Below are 20980 nucleotides of genomic sequence, written 5' to 3' on the forward strand. Positions count from 1 at the left end.
GTTAAAAGACAGCTATACACAGAAAACATGCCGGACACTGCTCATGATGTCTCAGTGCGTTTTTCCAAGCCATCTGACAAAGCCCGCCCACTGAAAACTGCAGCACATCGTGTAAAGACGTTCAACTTTGTAACTACTGCACGCACAGGAAGCAGAATAAATTCCTCTTTTCAAACTGTCAAAGGTTTGCTTTGCGAACGCTGCAGGACATCGCACAATCTCTTTTGAACGGGGACAAACCATTTCTTATGGGGCGCAGTAAGTACAGACGTTTAAAAAGCTCCACTCATGCCGACGATGCAGCATGAAGAAGCGCAACCTAACGTTTGACAGACAAAAGCCGGGCGCCGCTACGAGCAATATGAAATAAAACTGACAGCACACGGCGTTTCGCGCTGACTCAAAAGTGATCTCGACAGACGCTGTTCTCTGCATAACGCTGAAAGAGCTAAAGAGCGTTTCTGTTGAGATTTAACAAGCTCGTTTCTTTCTACCATGATGTCACCATGACCAAATCTGTCTTTAAACACCTTGCTCAGTCTCTGACGAGACTGTCAAAAATTGCTTTCGCCGATTGTATTGCAAACCGGCGGAAGCGGGGTATTGGGAAAAGTTTTCAACTAGCAATAATCGCGCCTCGGCTAAACCTCACAGGCTACGATACTGCCACTGCGCAAAGCTGACGGTTGCCAGGCAACCGCGGGGATCCTATGGAAATCGTTATCGATCGTCTCATGGCATGTCGTTGCGGTAATGCTTCATATTTGTCGTCTTCTTCTTCTTCTAGCTTGAGGTTTTGAAGAATTTCATGACAGACAAGGGCTCCGTTGGGAACAAAGGGCGTTGTGAGAAAACCGTTGCTTATTTTCAGCAGCAGAAATACAAGCCTTTAAATACAAGATGACAGAACAATGACGAAGGGCGTGCCGGGAGGAACTCATGCACTACAGAGGAAAGGGGGCGGGCACGTACAGTTCACATTCAAGCCACAAGTACTCTTCTCGGATGTTACACAAACAAATCCTAACGTCTTGAAAGCATTGCAGCATGTTTGTGTCCCACTTCCCGTGGCTGCAGGACGACTGACACGAACGGACAAACACAATCTGTGGCGTTTAGCGTGACATAGTCTTGCAGGCATCGTGCTGTCTCACTGCAATACTATACCGCTGGAGGAAACAGTCCATCTGGCCATGAAACTCATTTGAACGTCTAGCTACAGCAACTAACAATATCATGATTTATTCAGGATGTGTGGAATCAGCACGTCCCGGAGACAGCTTCCGAAATCGTGAGCATTCTCTGGTGGTGTCCTGCAGGGCCCCTTTGGGCGTGCGTTGGTGGTATAGTGGTGAGCATAGCTGCCTTCCAAGCAGTTGACCCGGGTTCGATTCCCGGCCAACGCAGTGGACCCGGGTTCGATTCCCGGCCAACGCAGTGCCGATTGGTTCCAAATGCTGTCATGAGCCTTGGATTGTGACTAGCAAAGCGAAGCCTTTTGAAAGAGCAAAACGGAATTGAAGGAGAATCTTACAGGGGATTCTGAGCGGTGTCTGCATACACGCAGTCCGATACGGGTGCTGAAAGCTTGAGCTACTCTCAATGTCATGCTGCCTTTCCCCGGAGTAAATCTGTTACATTGAAAGAATGCTTCTGGCAGGTTCAAAAAGGGACCCTTGTTAATAGGAGAAATCAATGATTTCGAATGAATTCTGTATGCGTTAAAAGACAGCTATACACAGAAAACATGCCGGACACTGCTCATGATGTCTCAGTGCGTTTTTCCAAGCCATCTGACAAAGCCCGCCCACTGAAAACTGCAGCACATCGTGTAAAGACGTTCAACTTTGTAACTACTGCACGCACAGGAAGCAGAATAAATTCCTCTTTTCAAACTGTCAAAGGTTTGCTTTGCGAACGCTGCAGGACATCGCACAATCTCTTTTGAACGGGGACAAACCATTTCTTATGGGGCGCAGTAAGTACAGACGTTTAAAAAGCTCCACTCATGCCGACGATGCAGCATGAAGAAGCGCAACCTAACGTTTGACAGACAAAAGCCGGGCGCCGCTACGAGCAATATGAAATCAAACTGACAGCACACGGCGTTTCGCGCTGACTCAAAAGTGATCTCGACAGACGCTGTTCTCTGCATAACGCTGAAAGAGCTAAAGAGCGTTTCTGTTGAGACGTAACAAGCTCGTTTCTTTCTACCATGATGTCACCATGACCAAATCTGTCTTTAAACACCTTGCTCAGTCTCTGACGAGACTGTCAAAAATTGCTTTCGCCGATTGTATTGCAAACCGGCGGAAGCGGGGTATTGGGAAAAGTTTTCAACTAGCAATAATCGCGCCTCGGCTAAACCTCACAGGCTACGATACTGCCACTGCGCAAAGCTGACGGTTGCCAGGCAACCGCGGGGATCCTATGGAAATCGTTATCGATCGTCTCATGGCATGTCGTTGCGGTAACGCTTCATATTTGTCGTCTTCTTCTTCTAGCTTGAGGTTTTGAAGAATTTCATGACAGACAAGGGCTCCGTTGGGAACAAAGGGCGTTGTGAGAAAACCGTTGCTTATTTTCAGCAGCAGAAATACAAGCCTTTAAATACAAGATGACAGAACAATGACGAAGGGCGTGCCGGGAGGAACTCATGCACTACAGAGGAAAGGGGGCGGGCACGTACAGTTCACATTCAAGCCACAAGTACTCTTCTCGGATGTTGCACAAACAAATCCTAACGTCTTGAAAGCATTGCAGCATGTTTGTGTCCCACTTCCCGTGGCTGCAGGACGACTGACACGAACGGACAAACACAATCTGTGGCGTTTAGCGTGACATAGTCTTGCAGGCATCGTGCTGTCTCACTGCAATACTATACCGCTGGAGGAAACAGTCCATCTGGCCATGAAACTCATTTGAACGTCTAGCTACAGCAACTAACAATATCATGATTTATTCAGGATGTGTGGAATCAGCACGTCCCGGAGACAGCTTCCGAAATCGTGAGCATTCTCTGGTGGTGTCCTGCAGGGGGCCTGTGGGCGTGCGTTGGTGGTATAGTGGTGAGCATAGCTGCCTTCCAAGCAGTTGACCCGGGTTCGATTCCCGGCCAACGCAGTGCCGATTGGTTCCAAATGCTGTCATGAGCCTTGGATTGTGACTAGCAAAGCGAAGCCTTTTGAAAGAGCAAAACGGAATTGAAGGAGAATCTTACAGGGGATTCTGAGCGGTGTCTGCATACACGCAGTCCGATACGGGTGCTGAAAGCTTGAGCTACTCTCAATGTCATGCTGCCTTTCCCCGGAGTAAATCTGTTACATTGAAAGAATGCTTCTGGCAGGTTCAAAAAGGGACCCTTGTTAATAGGAGAAATCAATGATTTCGAATGAATTCTGTATGCGTTAAAAGACAGCTATACACAGAAAACATGCCGGACACTGCTCATGATGTCTCAGTGCGTTTTTCCAAGCCATCTGACAAAGCCCGCCCACTGAAAACTGCAGCACATCGTGTAAAGACGTTCAACTTTGTAACTACTGCACGCACAGGAAGCAGAATCAATTCCTCTTTTCAAACTGTCAAAGGTTTGCTTTGCGAACGCTGCAGGACATCGCACAATCTCTTTTGAACGGGGACAAACCATTTCTTATGGGGCGCAGTAAGTACAGACGTTTAAAAAGCTCCACTCATGCCGACGATGCAGCATGAAGAAGCGCAACCTAACGTTTGACAGACAAAAGCCGGGCGCCGCTACGAGCAATATGAAATCAAACTGACAGCACACGGCGTTTCGCGCTGACTCAAAAGTGATCTCGACAGACGCTGTTCTCTGCATAACGCTGAAAGAGCTAAAGAGCGTTTCTGTTGAGACGTAACAAGCTCGTTTCTTTCTACCATGATGTCACCATGACCAAATCTGTCTTTAAACACCTTGCTCAGTCTCTGACGAGACTGTCAAAAATTGCTTTCGCCGATTGTATTGCAAACCGGCGGAAGCGGGGTATTGGGAAAAGTTTTCAACTAGCAATAATCGCGCCTCGGCTAAACCTCACAGGCTACGATACTGCCACTGCGCAAAGCTGACGGTTGCCAGGCAACCGCGGGGATCCTATGGAAATCGTTATCGATCGTCTCATGGCATGTCGTTGCGGTAACGCTTCATATTTGTCGTCTTCTTCTTCTAGCTTGAGGTTTTGAAGAATTTCATGACAGACAAGGGCTCCGTTGGGAACAAAGGGCGTTGTGAGAAAACCGTTGCTTATTTTCAGCAGCAGAAATACAAGCCTTTAAATACAAGATGACAGAACAATGACGAAGGGCGTGCCGGGAGGAACTCATGCACTACAGAGGAAAGGGGGCGGGCACGTACAGTTCACATTCAAGCCACAAGTACTCTTCTCGGATGTTGCACAAACAAATCCTAACGTCTTGAAAGCATTGCAGCATGTTTGTGTCCCACTTCCCGTGGCTGCAGGACGACTGACACGAACGGACAAACACAATCTGTGGCGTTTAGCGTGACATAGTCTTGCAGGCATCGTGCTGTCTCACTGCAATACTATACCGCTGGAGGAAACAGTCCATCTGGCCATGAAACTCATTTGAACGTCTAGCTACAGCAACTAACAATATCATGATTTATTCAGGATGTGTGGAATCAGCACGTCCCGGAGACAGCTTCCGAAATCGTGAGCATTCTCTGGTGGTGTCCTGCAGGGCGCCTGTGGGCGTGCGTTGGTGGTATAGTGGCGAGCATAGCTGCCTTCCAAGCAGTTGACCCGGGTTCGGTTCCCGGCCAACGCAGTGCCGATTGGTTCCAAATGCTGTCATGAGCCTTGGATTGTGACTAGCAAAGCGAAGCCTTTTGAAAGAGCAAAACGGAATTGAAGGAGAATCTTACAGGGGATTCTGAGCGGTGTCTGCATACACGCAGTCCGATACGGGTGCTGAAAGCTTGAGCTACTCTCAATGTCATGCTGCCTTTCCCCGGAGTAAATCTGTTACATTGAAAGAATGCTTCTGGCAGGTTCAAAAAGGGACCCTTGTTAATAGGAGAAATCAATGATTTCGAATGAATTCTGTATGCGTTAAAAGACAGCTATACACAGAAAACATGCCGGACACTGCTCATGATGTCTCAGTGCGTTTTTCCAAGCCATCTGACAAAGCCCGCCCACTGAAAACTGCAGCACATCGTGTAAAGACGTTCAACTTTGTAACTACTGCACGCACAGGAAGCAGAATAAATTCCTCTTTTCAAACTGTCAAAGGTTTGCTTTGCGAACGCTGCAGGACATCGCACAATCTCTTTTGAACGGGGACAAACCATTTCTTATGGGGCGCAGTAAGTACAGACGTTTAAAAAGCTCCACTCATGCCGACGATGCAGCATGAAGAAGCGCAACCTAACGTTTGACAGACAAAAGCCGGGCGCCGCTACGAGCAATATGAAATCAAACTGACAGCACACGGCGTTTCGCGCTGACTCAAAAGTGATCTCGACAGACGCTGTTCTCTGCATAACGCTGAAAGAGCTAAAGAGCGTTTCTGTTGAGATTTAACAAGCTCGTTTCTTTCTACCATGATGTCACCATGACCAAATCTGTCTTTAAACACCTTGCTCAGTCTCTGACGAGACTGTCAAAAATTGCTTTCGCCGATTGTATTGCAAACCGGCGGAAGCGGGGTATTGGGAAAAGTTTTCAACTAGCAATAATCGCGCCTCGGCTAAACCTCACAGGCTACGATACTGCCACTGCGCAAAGCTGACGGTTGCCAGGCAACCGCGGGGATCCTATGGAAATCGTTATCGATCGTCTCATGGCATGTCGTTGCGGTAACGCTTCATATTTGTCGTCTTCTTCTTCTTCTAGCTTGAGGTTTTGAAGAATTTCATGACAGACAAGGGCTCCGTTGGGAACAAAGGGCGTTGTGAGAAAATCGTTGCTTATTTTCAGCAGCAGAAATACAAGCCTTTAAATACAAGATGACAGAACAATGACGAAGGGCATGCCGGGAGGAACTCATGCACTACAGAGGAAAGGGGGCGGGCACGTACAGTTCACATTCAAGCCACAAGTACTCTTCTCGGATGTTACACAAACAAATCCTAACGTCTTGAAAGCATTGCAGCATGTTTGTGTCCCACTTCCCGTGGCTGCAGGACGACTGACACGAACGGACAAACACAATCTGTGGCGTTTAGCGTGACAGTCTTGCAGGCATCGTGCTGTCTCACTGCAATACTATACCGCTGGAGGAAACAGTCCATCTGGCCATGAAACTCATTTGAACGTCTAGCTACAGCAACTAACAATATCATGATTTATTCAGGATGTGTGGAATCAGCACGTCCCGGAGACAGCTTCCGAAATCGTGAGCATTCTCTGGTGGTGTCCTGCAGGGCGCCTGTGGGCGTGCGTTGGTGGTATAGTGGCGAGCATAGCTGCCTTCCAAGCAGTTGACCCGGGTTCGGTTCCCGGCCAACGCAGTGCCGATTGGTTCCAAATGCTGTCATGAGCCTTGGATTGTGACTAGCAAAGCGAAGCCTTTTGAAAGAGCAAAACGGAATTGAAGGAGAATCTTACAGGGGATTCTGAGCGGTGTCTGCATACACGCAGTCCGATACGGGTGCTGAAAGCTTGAGCTACTCTCAATGTCATGCTGCCTTTCCCCGGAGTAAATCTGTTACATTGAAAGAATGCTTCTGGCAGGTTCAAAAAGGGACCCTTGTTAATAGGAGAAATCAATGATTTCGAATGAATTCTGTATGCGTTAAAAGACAGCTATACACAGAAAACATGCCGGACACTGCTCATGATGTCTCAGTGCGTTTTTCCAAGCCATCTGACAAAGCCCGCCCACTGAAAACTGCAGCACATCGTGTAAAGACGTTCAACTTTGTAACTACTGCACGCACAGGAAGCAGAATAAATTCCTCTTTTCAAACTGTCAAAGGTTTGCTTTGCGAACGCTGCAGGACATCGCACAATCTCTTTTGAACGGGGACAAACCATTTCTTATGGGGCGCAGTAAGTACAGACGTTTAAAAAGCTCCACTCATGCCGACGATGCAGCATGAAGAAGCGCAACCTAACGTTTGACAGACAAAAGCCGGGCGCCGCTACGAGCAATATGAAATCAAACTGACAGCACACGGCGTTTCGCGCTGACTCAAAAGTGATCTCGACAGACGCTGTTCTCTGCATAACGCTGAAAGAGCTAAAGAGCGTTTCTGTTGAGATTTAACAAGCTCGTTTCTTTCTACCATGATGTCACCATGACCAAATCTGTCTTTAAACACCTTGCTCAGTCTCTGACGAGACTGTCAAAAATTGCTTTCGCCGATTGTATTGCAAACCGGCGGAAGCGGGGTATTGGGAAAAGTTTTCAACTAGCAATAATCGCGCCTCGGCTAAACCTCACAGGCTACGATACTGCCACTGCGCAAAGCTGACGGTTGCCAGGCAACCGCGGGGATCCTATGGAAATCGTTATCGATCGTCTCATGGCATGTCGTTGCGGTAACGCTTCATATTTGTCGTCTTCTTCTTCTTCTAGCTTGAGGTTTTGAAGAATTTCATGACAGACAAGGGCTCCGTTGGGAACAAAGGGCGTTGTGAGAAAACCGTTGCTTATTTTCAGCAGCAGAAATACAAGCCTTTAAATACAAGATGACAGAACAATGACGAAGGGCGTGCCGGGAGGAACTCATGCACTACAGAGGAAAGGGGGCGGGCACGTACAGTTCACATTCAAGCCACAAGTACTCTTCTCGGATGTTACACAAACAAATCCTAACGTCTTGAAAGCATTGCAGCATGTTTGTGTCCCACTTCCCGTGGCTGCAGGACGACTGACACGAACGGACAAACACAATCTGTGGCGTTTAGCGTGACATAGTCTTGCAGGCATCGTGCTGTCTCACTGCAATACTATACCGCTGGAGGAAACAGTCCATCTGGCCATGAAACTCATTTGAACGTCTAGCTACAGCAACTAACAATATCATGATTTATTCAGGATGTGTGGAATCAGCACGTCCCGGAGACAGCTTCCGAAATCGTGAGCATTCTCTGGTGGTGTCCTGCAGGGCCCCTTTGGGCGTGCGTTGGTGGTATAGTGGTGAGCATAGCTGCCTTCCAAGCAGTTGACCCGGGTTCGATTCCCGGCCAACGCAGTGGACCCGGGTTCGATTCCCGGCCAACGCAGTGCCGATTGGTTCCAAATGCTGTCATGAGCCTTGGATTGTGACTAGCAAAGCGAAGCCTTTTGAAAGAGCAAAACGGAATTGAAGGAGAATCTTACAGGGGATTCTGAGCGGTGTCTGCATACACGCAGTCCGATACGGGTGCTGAAAGCTTGAGCTACTCTCAATGTCATGCTGCCTTTCCCCGGAGTAAATCTGTTACATTGAAAGAATGCTTCTGGCAGGTTCAAAAAGGGACCCTTGTTAATAGGAGAAATCAATGATTTCGAATGAATTCTGTATGCGTTAAAAGACAGCTATACACAGAAAACATGCCGGACACTGCTCATGATGTCTCAGTGCGTTTTTCCAAGCCATCTGACAAAGCCCGCCCACTGAAAACTGCAGCACATCGTGTAAAGACGTTCAACTTTGTAACTACTGCACGCACAGGAAGCAGAATCAATTCCTCTTTTCAAACTGTCAAAGGTTTGCTTTGCGAACGCTGCAGGACATCGCACAATCTCTTTTGAACGGGGACAAACCATTTCTTATGGGGCGCAGTAAGTACAGACGTTTAAAAAGCTCCACTCATGCCGACGATGCAGCATGAAGAAGCGCAACCTAACGTTTGACAGACAAAAGCCGGGCGCCGCTACGAGCAATATGAAATCAAACTGACAGCACACGGCGTTTCGCGCTGACTCAAAAGTGATCTCGACAGACGCTGTTCTCTGCATAACGCTGAAAGAGCTAAAGAGCGTTTCTGTTGAGACGTAACAAGCTCGTTTCTTTCTACCATGATGTCACCATGACCAAATCTGTCTTTAAACACCTTGCTCAGTCTCTGACGAGACTGTCAAAAATTGCTTTCGCCGATTGTATTGCAAACCGGCGGAAGCGGGGTATTGGGAAAAGTTTTCAACTAGCAATAATCGCGCCTCGGCTAAACCTCACAGGCTACGATACTGCCACTGCGCAAAGCTGACGGTTGCCAGGCAACCGCGGGGATCCTATGGAAATCGTTATCGATCGTCTCATGGCATGTCGTTGCGGTAACGCTTCATATTTGTCGTCTTCTTCTTCTAGCTTGAGGTTTTGAAGAATTTCATGACAGACAAGGGCTCCGTTGGGAACAAAGGGCGTTGTGAGAAAACCGTTGCTTATTTTCAGCAGCAGAAATACAAGCCTTTAAATACAAGATGACAGAACAATGACGAAGGGCGTGCCGGGAGGAACTCATGCACTACAGAGGAAAGGGGGCGGGCACGTACAGTTCACATTCAAGCCACAAGTACTCTTCTCGGATGTTACACAAACAAATCCTAACGTCTTGAAAGCATTGCAGCATGTTTGTGTCCCACTTCCCGTGGCTGCAGGACGACTGACACGAACGGACAAACACAATCTGTGGCGTTTAGCGTGACATAGTCTTGCAGGCATCGTGCTGTCTCACTGCAATACTATACCGCTGGAGGAAACAGTCCATCTGGCCATGAAACTCATTTGAACGTCTAGCTACAGCAACTAACAATATCATGATTTATTCAGGATGTGTGGAATCAGCACATCCCGGAGACAGCTTCCGAAATCGTGAGCATTCTCTGGTGGTGTCCTGCAGGGCGCCTTTGGGCGTGCGTTGGTGGTATAGTGGTGAGCATAGCTGCCTTCCAAGCAGTTGACCCGGGTTCGATTCCCGGCCAACGCAGTGCCGATTGGTTCCAAATGCTGTCATGAGCCTTGGATTGTGACTAGCAAAGCGAAGCCTTTTGAAAGAGCAAAACGGAATTGAAGGAGAATCTTACAGGGGATTCTGAGCGGTGTCTGCATACACGCAGTCCGATACGGGTGCTGAAAGCTTGAGCTACTCTCAATGTCATGCTGCCTTTCCCCGGAGTAAATCTGTTACATTGAAAGAATGCTTCTGGCAGGTTCAAAAAGGGACCCTTGTTAATAGGAGAAATCAATGATTTCGAATGAATTCTGTATGCGTTAAAAGACAGCTATACACAGAAAACATGCCGGACACTGCTCATGATGTCTCAGTGCGTTTTTCCAAGCCATCTGACAAAGCCCGCCCACTGAAAACTGCAGCACATCGTGTAAAGACGTTCAACTTTGTAACTACTGCACGCACAGGAAGCAGAATAAATTCCTCTTTTCAAACTGTCAAAGGTTTGCTTTGCGAACGCTGCAGGACATCGCACAATCTCTTTTGAACGGGGACAAACCATTTCTTATGGGGCGCAGTAAGTACAGACGTTTAAAAAGCTCCACTCATGCCGACGATGCAGCATGAAGAAGCGCAACCTAACGTTTGACAGACAAAAGCCGGGCGCCGCTACGAGCAATATGAAATCAAACTGACAGCACACGGCGTTTCGCACTGACTCAAAAGTGATCTCGACAGACGCTGTTCTCTGCATAACGCTAAAAGAGCTAAAGAGCGTTTCTGTTGAGACGTAACAAGCTCGTTTCTTTCTACCATGATGTCACCATGACCAAATCTGTCTTTAAACACCTTGCTCAGTCTCTGACGAGACTGTCAAAAATTGCTTTCGCCGATTGTATTGCAAACCGGCGGAAGCGGGGTATTGGGAAAAGTTTTCAACTAGCAATAATCGCGCCTCGGCTAAACCTCACAGGCTACGATACTGCCACTGCGCAAAGCTGACGGTTGCCAGGCAACCGCGGGGATCCTATGGAAATCGTTATCGATCGTCTCATGGCATGTCGTTGCGGTAACGCTTCATATTTGTCGTCTTCTTCTTCTAGCTTGAGGTTTTGAAGAATTTCATGACAGACAAGGGCTCCGTTGGGAACAAAGGGCGTTGTGAGAAAACCGTTGCTTATTTTCAGCAGCAGAAATACAAGCCTTTAAATACAAGATGACAGAACAATGACGAAGGGCGTGCCGGGAGGAACTCATGCACTACAGAGGAAAGGGGGCGGGCACGTACAGTTCACATTCAAGCCACAAGTACTCTTCTCGGATGTTGCACAAACAAATCCTAACGTCTTGAAAGCATTGCAGCATGTTTGTGTCCCACTTCCCGTGGCTGCAGGACGACTGACACGAACGGACAAACACAATCTGTGGCGTTTAGCGTGACATAGTCTTGCAGGCATCGTGCTGTCTCACTGCAATACTATACCGCTGGAGGAAACAGTCCATCTGGCCATGAAACTCATTTGAACGTCTAGCTACAGCAACTAACAATATCATGATTTATTCAGGATGTGTGGAATCAGCACGTCCCGGAGACATGCCGGACACTGCTCATGATGTCTCAGTGCGTTTTTCCAAGCCATCTGACAAAGCCCGCCCACTGAAAACTGCAGCACATCGTGTAAAGACGTTCAACTTTGTAACTACTGCACGCACAGGAAGCAGAATAAATTCCTCTTTTCAAACTGTCAAAGGTTTGCTTTGCGAACGCTGCAGGACATCGCACAATCTCTTTTGAACGGGGACAAACCATTTCTTATGGGGCGCAGTAAGTACAGACGTTTAAAAAGCTCCACTCATGCCGACGATGCAGCATGAAGAAGCGCAACCTAACGTTTGACAGACAAAAGCCGGGCGCCGCTACGAACAATATGAAATCAAACTGACAGCACACGGCGTTTCGCGCTGACTCAAAAGTGATCTCGACAGACGCTGTTCTCTGCATAACGCTGAAAGAGCTAAAGAGCGTTTCTGTTGAGACGTAACAAGCTCGTTTCTTTCTACCATGATGTCACCATGACCAAATCTGTCTTTAAACACCTTGCTCAGTCTCTGACGAGACTGTCAAAAATTGCTTTCGCCGATTGTATTGCAAACCGGCGGAAGCGGGGTATTGGGAAAAGTTTTCAACTAGCAATAATCGCGCCTCGGCTAAACCTCACAGGCTACGATACTGCCACTGCGCAAAGCTGACGGTTGCCAGGCAACCGCGGGGATCCTATGGAAATCGTTATCGATCGTCTCATGGCATGTCGTTGCGGTAACGCTTCATATTTGTCGTCTTCTTCTTCTAGCTTGAGGTTTTGAAGAATTTCATGACAGACAAGGGCTCCGTTGGGAACAAAGGGCGTTGTGAGAAAACCGTTGCTTATTTTCAGCAGCAGAAATACAAGCCTTTAAATACAAGATGACAGAACAATGACGAAGGGCGTGCCGGGAGGAACTCATGCACTACAGAGGAAAGGGGGCGGGCACGTACAGTTCACATTCAAGCCACAAGTACTCTTCTCGGATGTTACACAAACAAATCCTAACGTCTTGAAAGCATTGCAGCATGTTTGTGTCCCACTTCCCGTGGCTGCAGGACGACTGACACGAACGGACAAACACAATCTGTGGCGTTTAGCGTGACATAGTCTTGCAGGCATCGTGCTGTCTCACTGCAATACTATACCGCTGGAGGAAACAGTCCATCTGGCCATGAAACTCATTTGAACGTCTAGCTACAGCAACTAACAATATCATGATTTATTCAGGATGTGTGGAATCAGCACGTCCCGGAGACAGCTTCCGAAATCGTGAGCATTCTCTGGTGGTGTCCTGCAGGGCGCCTGTGGGCGTGCGTTGGTGGTATAGTGGTGAGCATAGCTGCCTTCCAAGCAATTGACCCGGGTTCGATTCCCGGCCAACGCAGTGCCGATTGGTTCCAAATGCTGTCATGAGCCTTGGATTGTGACTAGCAAAGCGAAGCCTTTTGAAAGAGCAAAACGGAATTGAAGGAGAATCTTACAGGGGATTCTGAGCGGTGTCTGCATACACGCAGTCCGATACGGGTGCTGAAAGCTTGAGCTACTCTCAATGTCATGCTGCCTTTCCCCGGAGTAAATCTGTTACATTGAAAGAATGCTTCTGGCAGGTTCAAAAAGGGACCCTTGTTAATAGGAGAAATCAATGATTTCGAATGAATTCTGTATGCGTTAAAAGACAGCTATACACAGAAAACATGCCGGACACTGCTCATGATGTCTCAGTGCGTTTTTCCAAGCCATCTGACAAAGCCCGCCCACTGAAAACTGCAGCACATCGTGTAAAGACGTTCAACTTTGTAACTACTGCACGCACAGGAAGCAGAATCAATTCCTCTTTTCAAACTGTCAAAGGTTTGCTTTGCGAACGCTGCAGGACATCGCACAATCTCTTTTGAACGGGGACAAACCATTTCTTATGGGGCGCAGTAAGTACAGACGTTTAAAAAGCTCCACTCATGCCGACGATGCAGCATGAAGAAGCGCAACCTAACGTTTGACAGACAAAAGCCGGGCGCCGCTACGAGCAATATGAAATCAAACTGACAGCACACGGCGTTTCGCGCTGACTCAAAAGTGATCTCGACAGACGCTGTTCTCTGCATAACGCTGAAAGAGCTAAAGAGCGTTTCTGTTGAGACGTAACAAGCTCGTTTCTTTCTACCATGATGTCACCATGACCAAATCTGTCTTTAAACACCTTGCTCAGTCTCTGACGAGACTGTCAAAAATTGCTTTCGCCGATTGTATTGCAAACCGGCGGAAGCGGGGTATTGGGAAAAGTTTTCAACTAGCAATAATCGCGCCTCGGCTAAACCTCACAGGCTACGATACTGCCACTGCGCAAAGCTGACGGTTGCCAGGCAACCGCGGGGATCCTATGGAAATCGTTATCGATCGTCTCATGGCATGTCGTTGCGGTAACGCTTCATATTTGTCGTCTTCTTCTTCTAGCTTGAGGTTTTGAAGAATTTCATGACAGACAAGGGCTCCGTTGGGAACAAAGGGCGTTGTGAGAAAACCGTTGCTTATTTTCAGCAGCAGAAATACAAGCCTTTAAATACAAGATGACAGAACAATGACGAAGGGCATGCCGGGAGGAACTCATGCACTACAGAGGAAAGGGGGCGGGCACGTACAGTTCACATTCAAGCCACAAGTACTCTTCTCGGATGTTACACAAACAAATCCTAACGTCTTGAAAGCATTGCAGCATGTTTGTGTCCCACTTCCCGTGGCTGCAGGACGACTGACACGAACGGACAAACACAATCTGTGGCGTTTAGCGTGACAGTCTTGCAGGCATCGTGCTGTCTCACTGCAATACTATACCGCTGGAGGAAACAGTCCATCTGGCCATGAAACTCATTTGAACGTCTAGCTACAGCAACTAACAATATCATGATTTATTCAGGATGTGTGGAATCAGCACGTCCCGGAGACAGCTTCCGAAATCGTGAGCATTCTCTGGTGGTGTCCTGCAGGGCGCCTGTGGGCGTGCGTTGGTGGTATAGTGGCGAGCATAGCTGCCTTCCAAGCAGTTGACCCGGGTTCGGTTCCCGGCCAACGCAGTGCCGATTGGTTCCAAATGCTGTCATGAGCCTTGGATTGTGACTAGCAAAGCGAAGCCTTTTGAAAGAGCAAAACGGAATTGAAGGAGAATCTTACAGGGGATTCTGAGCGGTGTCTGCATACACGCAGTCCGATACGGGTGCTGAAAGCTTGAGCTACTCTCAATGTCATGCTGCCTTTCCCCGGAGTAAATCTGTTACATTGAAAGAATGCTTCTGGCAGGTTCAAAAAGGGACCCTTGTTAATAGGAGAAATCAATGATTTCGAATGAATTCTGTATGCGTTAAAAGACAGCTATACACAGAAAACATGCCGGACACTGCTCATGATGTCTCAGTGCGTTTTTCCAAGCCATCTGACAAAGCCCGCCCACTGAAAACTGCAGCACATCGTGTAAAGACGTTCAACTTTGTAACTACTGCACGCACAGGAAGCAGAATAAATTCCTCTTTTCAAACTGTCAAAGGTTTGCTTTGCGAACGCTGCAGGACATCGCACAATCTCTTTTGAACGGGGACAAACCATTTCTTATGGGGCGCAGTAAGTACAGACGTTTAAAAAGCTCCACTCATGCCGACGATGCAGCATGAAGAAGCGCAACCTAACGTTTGACAGACAAAAGCCGGGCGCCGCTACGAGCAATATGAAATCAAACTGACAGCACACGGCGTTTCGCGCTGACTCAAAAGTGATCTCGACAGACGCTGTTCTCTGCATAACGCTGAAAGAGCTAAAGAGCGTTTCTGTTGAGATTTAACAAGCTCGTTTCTTTCTACCATGATGTCACCATGACCAAATCTGTCTTTAAACACCTTGCTCAGTCTCTGACGAGACTGTCAAAAATTGCTTTCGCCGATTGTATTGCAAACCGGCGGAAGCGGGGTATTGGGAAAAGTTTTCAACTAGCAATAATCGCGCCTCGGCTAAACCTCACAGGCTACGATACTGCCACTGCGCAAAGCTGACGGTTGCCAGGCAACCGCGGGGATCCTATGGAAATCGTTATCGATCGTCTCATGGCATGTCGTTGCGGTAACGCTTCATATTTGTCGTCTTCTTCTTCTTCTAGCTTGAGGTTTTGAAGAATTTCATGACAGACAAGGGCTCCGTTGGGAACAAAGGGCGTTGTGAGAAAACCGTTGCTTATTTTCAGCAGCAGAAATACAAGCCTTTAAATACAAGATGACAGAACAATGACGAAGGGCGTGCCGGGAGGAACTCATGCACTACAGAGGAAAGGGGGCGGGCACGTACAGTTCACATTCAAGCCACAAGTACTCTTCTCGGATGTTACACAAACAAATCCTAACGTCTTGAAAGCATTGCAGCATGTTTGTGTCCCACTTCCCGTGGCTGCAGGACGACTGACACGAACGGACAAACACAATCTGTGGCGTTTAGCGTGACATAGTCTTGCAGGCATCGTGCTGTCTCACTGCAATACTATACCGCTGGAGGAAACAGTCCATCTGGCCATGAAACTCATTTGAACGTCTAGCTACAGCAACTAACAATATCATGATTTATTCAGGATGTGTGGAATCAGCACGTCCCGGAGACAGCTTCCGAAATCGTGAGCATTCTCTGGTGGTGTCCTGCAGGGCCCCTTTGGGCGTGCGTTGGTGGTATAGTGGTGAGCATAGCTGCCTTCCAAGCAGTTGACCCGTGTTCGGTTCCCGGCCAACGCAGTGCCGATTGGTTCCAAATGCTGTCATGAGCCTTGGATTGTGACTAGCAAAGCGAAGCCTTTTGAAAGAGCAAAACGGAATTGAAGGAGAATCTTACAGGGGATTCTGAGCGGTGTCTGCATACACGCAGTCCGATACGGGTGCTGAAAGCTTGAGCTACTCTCAATGTCATGCTGCCTTTCCCCGGAGTAAATCTGTTACATTGAAAGAATGCTTCTGGCAGGTTCAAAAAGGGACCCTTGTTAATAGGAGAAATCAATGATTTCGAATGAATTCTGTATGCGTTAAAAGACAGCTATACACAGAAAACATGCCGGACACTGCTCATGATGTCTCAGTGCGTTTTTCCAAGCCATCTGACAAAGCCCGCCCACTGAAAACTGCAGCACATCGTGTAAAGACGTTCAACTTTGTAACTACTGCACGCACAGGAAGCAGAATCAATTCCTCTTTTCAAACTGTCAAAGGTTTGCTTTGCGAACGCTGCAGGACATCGCACAATCTCTTTTGAACGGGGACAAACCATTTCTTATGGGGCGCAGTAAGTACAGACGTTTAAAAAGCTCCACTCATGCCGACGATGCAGCATGAAGAAGCGCAACCTAACGTTTGACAGACAAAAGCCGGGCGCCGCTACGAGCAATATGAAATCAAACTGACAGCACACGGCGTTTCGCGCTGACTCAAAAGTGATCTCGACAGACGCTGTTCTCTGCATAACGCTGAAAGAGCTAAAGAGCGTTTCTGTTGAGATTTAACAAGCTCGTTTCTTTCTACCATGATGTCACCATGACCAAATCTGTCTTTAAACACCTTGCTCAGTCTCTGACGAGACTGTCAAAAATTGCTTTCGCCGATTGTATTGCAAACCGGCGGAAGCGGGGTATTGGGAAAAGTTTTCAACTAGCAATAATCGCGCCTCGGCTAAACCTCACAGGCTACGATACTGCCACTGCGCAAAGCTGACGGTTGCCAGGCAACCGCGGGGATCCTATGGAAATCGTTATCGATCGTCTCATGGCATGTCGTTGCGGTAACGCTTCATATTTGTCGTCTTCTTCTTCTTCTAGCTTGAGGTTTTGAAGAATTTCATGACAGACAAGGGCTCCGTTGGGAACAAAGGGCGTTGTGAGAAAACCGTTGCTTATTTTCAGCAGCAGAAATACAAGCCTTTAAATACAAGATGACAGAACAATGACGAAGGGCGTGCCGGGAGGAACTCATGCACTACAGAGGAAAGGGGGCGGGCACGTACAGTTCACATTCAAGCCACAAGTACTCTTCTCGGATGTTACACAAACAAATCCTAACGTCTTGAAAGCATTGCAGCATGTTTGTGTCCCACTTCCCGTGGCTGCAGGACGACTGACACGAACGGACAAACACAATCTGTGGCGTTTAGCGTGACATAGTCTTGCAGGCATCGTGCTGTCTCACTGCAATACTATACCGCTGGAGGAAACAGTCCATCTGGCCATGAAACTCATTTGAACGTCTAGCTACAGCAACTAACAATATCATGATTTATTCAGGATGTGTGGAATCAGCACGTCCCGGAGACAGCTTCCGAAATCGTGAGCATTCTCTGGTGGTGTCCTGCAGGGCCCCTTTGGGCGTGCGTTGGTGGTATAGTGGTGAGCATAGCTGCCTTCCAAGCAGTTGACCCGTGTTCGATTCCCGGCCAACGCAGTGCCGATTGGTTCCAAATGCTGTCATGAGCCTTGGATTGTGACTAGCAAAGCGAAGCCTTTTGAAAGAGCAAAACGGAATTGAAGGAGAATCTTACAGGGGATTCTGAGCGGTGTCTGCATACACGCAGTCCGATACGGGTGCTGAAAGCTTGAGCTACTCTCAATGTCATGCTGCCTTTCCCCGGAGTAAATCTGTTACATTGAAAGAATGCTTCTGGCAGGTTCAAAAAGGGACCCTTGTTAATAGGAGAAATCAATGATTTCGAATGAATTCTGTATGCGTTAAAAGACAGCTATACACAGAAAACATGCCGGACACTGCTCATGATGTCTCAGTGCGTTTTTCCAAGCCATCTGACAAAGCCCGCCCACTGAAAACTGCAGCACATCGTGTAAAGACGTTCAACTTTGTAACTACTGCACGCACAGGAAGCAGAATCAATTCCTCTTTTCAAACTGTCAAAGGTTTGCTTTGCGAACGCTGCAGGACATCGCACAATCTCTTTTGAACGGGGACAAACCATTTCTTATGGGGCGCAGTAAGTACAGACGTTTAAAAAGCTCCACTCATGCCGACGATGCAGCATGAAGAAGCGCAACCTAACGTTTGACAGACAAAAGCCGGGCGCCGCTACGAGCAATATGAAATCAAACTGACAGCACACGGCGTTTCGCGCTGACTCAAAAGTGATCTCGACAGACGCTGTTCTCTGCATAACGCTGAAAGAGCTAAAGAGCGTTTCTGTTGAGACGTAACAAGCTCGTTTCTTTCTACCATGATGTCACCATGACCAAATCTGTCTTTAAACACCTTGCTCAGTCTCTGACGAGACTGTCAAAAATTGCTTTCGCCGATTGTATTGCAAACCGGCGGAAGCGGGGTATTGGGAAAAGTTTTCAACTAGCAATAATCGCGCCTCGGCTAAACCTCACAGGCTACGATACTGCCACTGCGCAAAGCTGACGGTTGCCAGGCAACCGCGGGGATCCTATGGAAATCGTTATCGATCGTCTCATGGCATGTCGTTGCGGTAATGCTTCATATTTGTCGTCTTCTTCTTCTTCTAGCTTGAGGTTTTGAAGAATTTCATGACAGACAAGGGCTCCGTTGGGAACAAAGGGCGTTGTGAGAAAACCGTTGCTTATTTTCAGCAGCAGAAATACAAGCCTTTAAATACAAGATGACAGAACAATGACGAAGGGCGTGCCGGGAGGAACTCATGCACTACAGAGGAAAGGGGGCGGGCACGTACAGTTCACATTCAAGCCACAAGTACTCTTCTCGGATGTTACACAAACAAATCCTAACGTCTTGAAAGCATTGCAGCATGTTTGTGTCCCACTTCCCGTGGCTGCAGGACGACTGACACGAACGGACAAACACAATCTGTGGCGTTTAGCGTGACATAGTCTTGCAGGCATCGTGCTGTCTCACTGCAATACTATACCGCTGGAGGAAACAGTCCATCTGGCCATGAAACTCATTTGAACGTCTAGCTACAGCAACTAACAATATCATGATTTATTCAGGATGTGTGGAATCAGCACATCCCGGAGACAGCTTCCGAAATCGTGAGCATTCTCTGGTGGTGTCCTGCAGGGCGCCTTTGGGCGTGCGTTGGTGGTATAGTGGTGAGCATAGCTGCCTTCCAAGCAGTTGACCCGGGTTCGATTCCCGGCCAACGCAGTGCCGATTGGTTCCAAATGCTGTCATGAGCCTTGGATTGTGACTAGCAAAGCGAAGCCTTTTGAAAGAGCAAAACGGAATTGAAGGAGAATCTTACAGGGGATTCTGAGCGGTGTCTGCATACACGCAGTCCGATACGGGTGCTGAAAGCTTGAGCTACTCTCAATGTCATGCTGCCTTTCCCCGGAGTAAATCTGTTACATTGAAAGAATGCTTCTGGCAGGTTCAAAAAGGGACCCTTGTTAATAGGAGAAATCAATGATTTCGAATGAATTCTGTATGCGTTAAAAGACAGCTATACACAGAAAACATGCCGGACACTGCTCATGATGTCTCAGTGCGTTTTTCCAAGCCATCTGACAAAGCCCGCCCACTGAAAACTGCAGCACATCGTGTAAAGACGTTCAACTTTGTAACTACTGCACGCACAGGAAGCAGAATAAATTCCTCTTTTCAAACTGTCAAAGGTTTGCTTTGCGAACGCTGCAGGACATCGCACAATCTCTTTTGAACGGGGACAAACCATTTCTTATGGGGCGCAGTAAGTACAGACGTTTAAAAAGCTCCACTCATGCCGACGATGCAGCATGAAGAAGCGCAACCTAACGTTTGACAGACAAAAGCCGGGCGCCGCTACGAGCAATATGAAATCAAACTGACAGCACACGGCGTTTCGCGCTGACTCAAAAGTGATCTCGACAGACGCTGTTCTCTGCATAACGCTGAAAGAGCTAAAGAGCGTTTCTGTTGAGATTTAACAAGCTCGTTTCTTTCTACCATGATGTCACCATGACCAAATCTGTCTTTAAACACCTTGCTCAGTCTCTGACGAGACTGTCAAAAATTGCTTTCGCCGATTGTATTGCAAACCGGCGGAAGCGGGGTATTGGGAAAAGTTTTCAACTAGCAATAATCGCGCCTCGGCTAAACCTCACAGGCTACGATACTGCCACTGCGCAAAGCTGACGGTTGCCAGGCAACCGCGGGGATCCTATGGAAATCGTTATCGATCGTCTCATGGCATGTCGTTGCGGTAATGCTTCATATTTGTCGTCTTCTTCTTCTTCTAGCTTGAGGTTTTGAAGAATTTCATGACAGACAAGGGCTCCGTTGGGAACAAAGGGCGTTGTGAGAAAACCGTTGCTTATTTTCAGCAGCAGAAATACAAGCCTTTAAATACAAGATGACAGAACAATGACGAAGGGCGTGCCGGGAGGAACTCATGCACTACAGAGGAAAGGGGGCGGGCACGTACAGTTCACATTCAAGCCACAAGTACTCTTCTCGGATGTTACACAAACAAATCCTAACGTCTTGAAAGCATTGCAGCATGTTTGTGTCCCACTTCCCGTGGCTGCAGGACGACTGACACGAACGGACAAACACAATCTGT

At 47.8% G+C, this 20980-nt stretch overlaps 24 non-coding genes across 24 annotated transcripts; 11 read left to right on the forward strand and 13 right to left on the reverse strand.

Annotated features, from left to right (window-relative positions):
- Positions 1 to 539: 539 nt before the first annotated feature.
- LOC138232343 (U4 spliceosomal RNA) lies at positions 540 to 681 on the reverse strand. The gene has a single exon (XR_011187075.1). It is a non-coding gene; the product is annotated as a U4 spliceosomal RNA (small nuclear RNA).
- A 653-nt stretch (positions 682 to 1334) lies between these two features.
- On the forward strand, positions 1335 to 1406 carry trnag-ucc (transfer RNA glycine (anticodon UCC)). The gene has a single exon. It is a non-coding gene; the product is annotated as a tRNA-Gly (tRNA).
- Positions 1407 to 2259: 853 nt separating this feature from the next.
- On the reverse strand, positions 2260 to 2401 carry LOC138232345 (U4 spliceosomal RNA). The gene has a single exon (XR_011187077.1). It is a non-coding gene; the product is annotated as a U4 spliceosomal RNA (small nuclear RNA).
- Positions 2402 to 3051: 650 nt separating this feature from the next.
- trnag-ucc (transfer RNA glycine (anticodon UCC)) lies at positions 3052 to 3123 on the forward strand. Its single transcript has one exon. It is a non-coding gene; the product is annotated as a tRNA-Gly (tRNA).
- Positions 3124 to 3945: 822 nt separating this feature from the next.
- LOC138232346 (U4 spliceosomal RNA) lies at positions 3946 to 4087 on the reverse strand. The gene has a single exon (XR_011187078.1). It is a non-coding gene; the product is annotated as a U4 spliceosomal RNA (small nuclear RNA).
- A 650-nt stretch (positions 4088 to 4737) lies between these two features.
- Positions 4738 to 4809, forward strand: trnag-ucc (transfer RNA glycine (anticodon UCC)). The gene has a single exon. It is a non-coding gene; the product is annotated as a tRNA-Gly (tRNA).
- Positions 4810 to 5631: 822 nt separating this feature from the next.
- On the reverse strand, positions 5632 to 5773 carry LOC138232347 (U4 spliceosomal RNA). Its single transcript, XR_011187079.1, has one exon. It is a non-coding gene; the product is annotated as a U4 spliceosomal RNA (small nuclear RNA).
- Positions 5774 to 6424: 651 nt separating this feature from the next.
- On the forward strand, positions 6425 to 6496 carry trnag-ucc (transfer RNA glycine (anticodon UCC)). The gene has a single exon. It is a non-coding gene; the product is annotated as a tRNA-Gly (tRNA).
- An 822-nt stretch (positions 6497 to 7318) lies between these two features.
- LOC138232348 (U4 spliceosomal RNA) lies at positions 7319 to 7460 on the reverse strand. The gene has a single exon (XR_011187080.1). It is a non-coding gene; the product is annotated as a U4 spliceosomal RNA (small nuclear RNA).
- A 653-nt stretch (positions 7461 to 8113) lies between these two features.
- Positions 8114 to 8185, forward strand: trnag-ucc (transfer RNA glycine (anticodon UCC)). Its single transcript has one exon. It is a non-coding gene; the product is annotated as a tRNA-Gly (tRNA).
- An 853-nt stretch (positions 8186 to 9038) lies between these two features.
- LOC138232349 (U4 spliceosomal RNA) lies at positions 9039 to 9180 on the reverse strand. Its single transcript, XR_011187081.1, has one exon. It is a non-coding gene; the product is annotated as a U4 spliceosomal RNA (small nuclear RNA).
- Positions 9181 to 9830: 650 nt separating this feature from the next.
- trnag-ucc (transfer RNA glycine (anticodon UCC)) lies at positions 9831 to 9902 on the forward strand. Its single transcript has one exon. It is a non-coding gene; the product is annotated as a tRNA-Gly (tRNA).
- An 822-nt stretch (positions 9903 to 10724) lies between these two features.
- LOC138232350 (U4 spliceosomal RNA) lies at positions 10725 to 10866 on the reverse strand. Its single transcript, XR_011187082.1, has one exon. It is a non-coding gene; the product is annotated as a U4 spliceosomal RNA (small nuclear RNA).
- Positions 10867 to 11972: 1106 nt separating this feature from the next.
- On the reverse strand, positions 11973 to 12114 carry LOC138232351 (U4 spliceosomal RNA). Its single transcript, XR_011187083.1, has one exon. It is a non-coding gene; the product is annotated as a U4 spliceosomal RNA (small nuclear RNA).
- A 650-nt stretch (positions 12115 to 12764) lies between these two features.
- Positions 12765 to 12836, forward strand: trnag-ucc (transfer RNA glycine (anticodon UCC)). The gene has a single exon. It is a non-coding gene; the product is annotated as a tRNA-Gly (tRNA).
- An 822-nt stretch (positions 12837 to 13658) lies between these two features.
- Positions 13659 to 13800, reverse strand: LOC138232352 (U4 spliceosomal RNA). The gene has a single exon (XR_011187084.1). It is a non-coding gene; the product is annotated as a U4 spliceosomal RNA (small nuclear RNA).
- A 648-nt stretch (positions 13801 to 14448) lies between these two features.
- trnag-ucc (transfer RNA glycine (anticodon UCC)) lies at positions 14449 to 14520 on the forward strand. Its single transcript has one exon. It is a non-coding gene; the product is annotated as a tRNA-Gly (tRNA).
- Positions 14521 to 15342: 822 nt separating this feature from the next.
- Positions 15343 to 15484, reverse strand: LOC138232353 (U4 spliceosomal RNA). The gene has a single exon (XR_011187085.1). It is a non-coding gene; the product is annotated as a U4 spliceosomal RNA (small nuclear RNA).
- A 653-nt stretch (positions 15485 to 16137) lies between these two features.
- On the forward strand, positions 16138 to 16209 carry trnag-ucc (transfer RNA glycine (anticodon UCC)). Its single transcript has one exon. It is a non-coding gene; the product is annotated as a tRNA-Gly (tRNA).
- An 822-nt stretch (positions 16210 to 17031) lies between these two features.
- LOC138232354 (U4 spliceosomal RNA) lies at positions 17032 to 17173 on the reverse strand. The gene has a single exon (XR_011187086.1). It is a non-coding gene; the product is annotated as a U4 spliceosomal RNA (small nuclear RNA).
- A 653-nt stretch (positions 17174 to 17826) lies between these two features.
- Positions 17827 to 17898, forward strand: trnag-ucc (transfer RNA glycine (anticodon UCC)). Its single transcript has one exon. It is a non-coding gene; the product is annotated as a tRNA-Gly (tRNA).
- An 822-nt stretch (positions 17899 to 18720) lies between these two features.
- LOC138232356 (U4 spliceosomal RNA) lies at positions 18721 to 18862 on the reverse strand. The gene has a single exon (XR_011187088.1). It is a non-coding gene; the product is annotated as a U4 spliceosomal RNA (small nuclear RNA).
- Positions 18863 to 19515: 653 nt separating this feature from the next.
- Positions 19516 to 19587, forward strand: trnag-ucc (transfer RNA glycine (anticodon UCC)). Its single transcript has one exon. It is a non-coding gene; the product is annotated as a tRNA-Gly (tRNA).
- Positions 19588 to 20409: 822 nt separating this feature from the next.
- On the reverse strand, positions 20410 to 20551 carry LOC138232357 (U4 spliceosomal RNA). Its single transcript, XR_011187089.1, has one exon. It is a non-coding gene; the product is annotated as a U4 spliceosomal RNA (small nuclear RNA).
- Between the last annotated feature and the right edge of the window lie 429 nt (positions 20552 to 20980).

Source organism: Lepisosteus oculatus, unplaced genomic scaffold, assembly GCF_040954835.1.
Source record: "Lepisosteus oculatus isolate fLepOcu1 unplaced genomic scaffold, fLepOcu1.hap2 HAP2_SCAFFOLD_63, whole genome shotgun sequence".
NCBI lineage: Eukaryota > Metazoa > Chordata > Actinopteri > Semionotiformes > Lepisosteidae > Lepisosteus > Lepisosteus oculatus.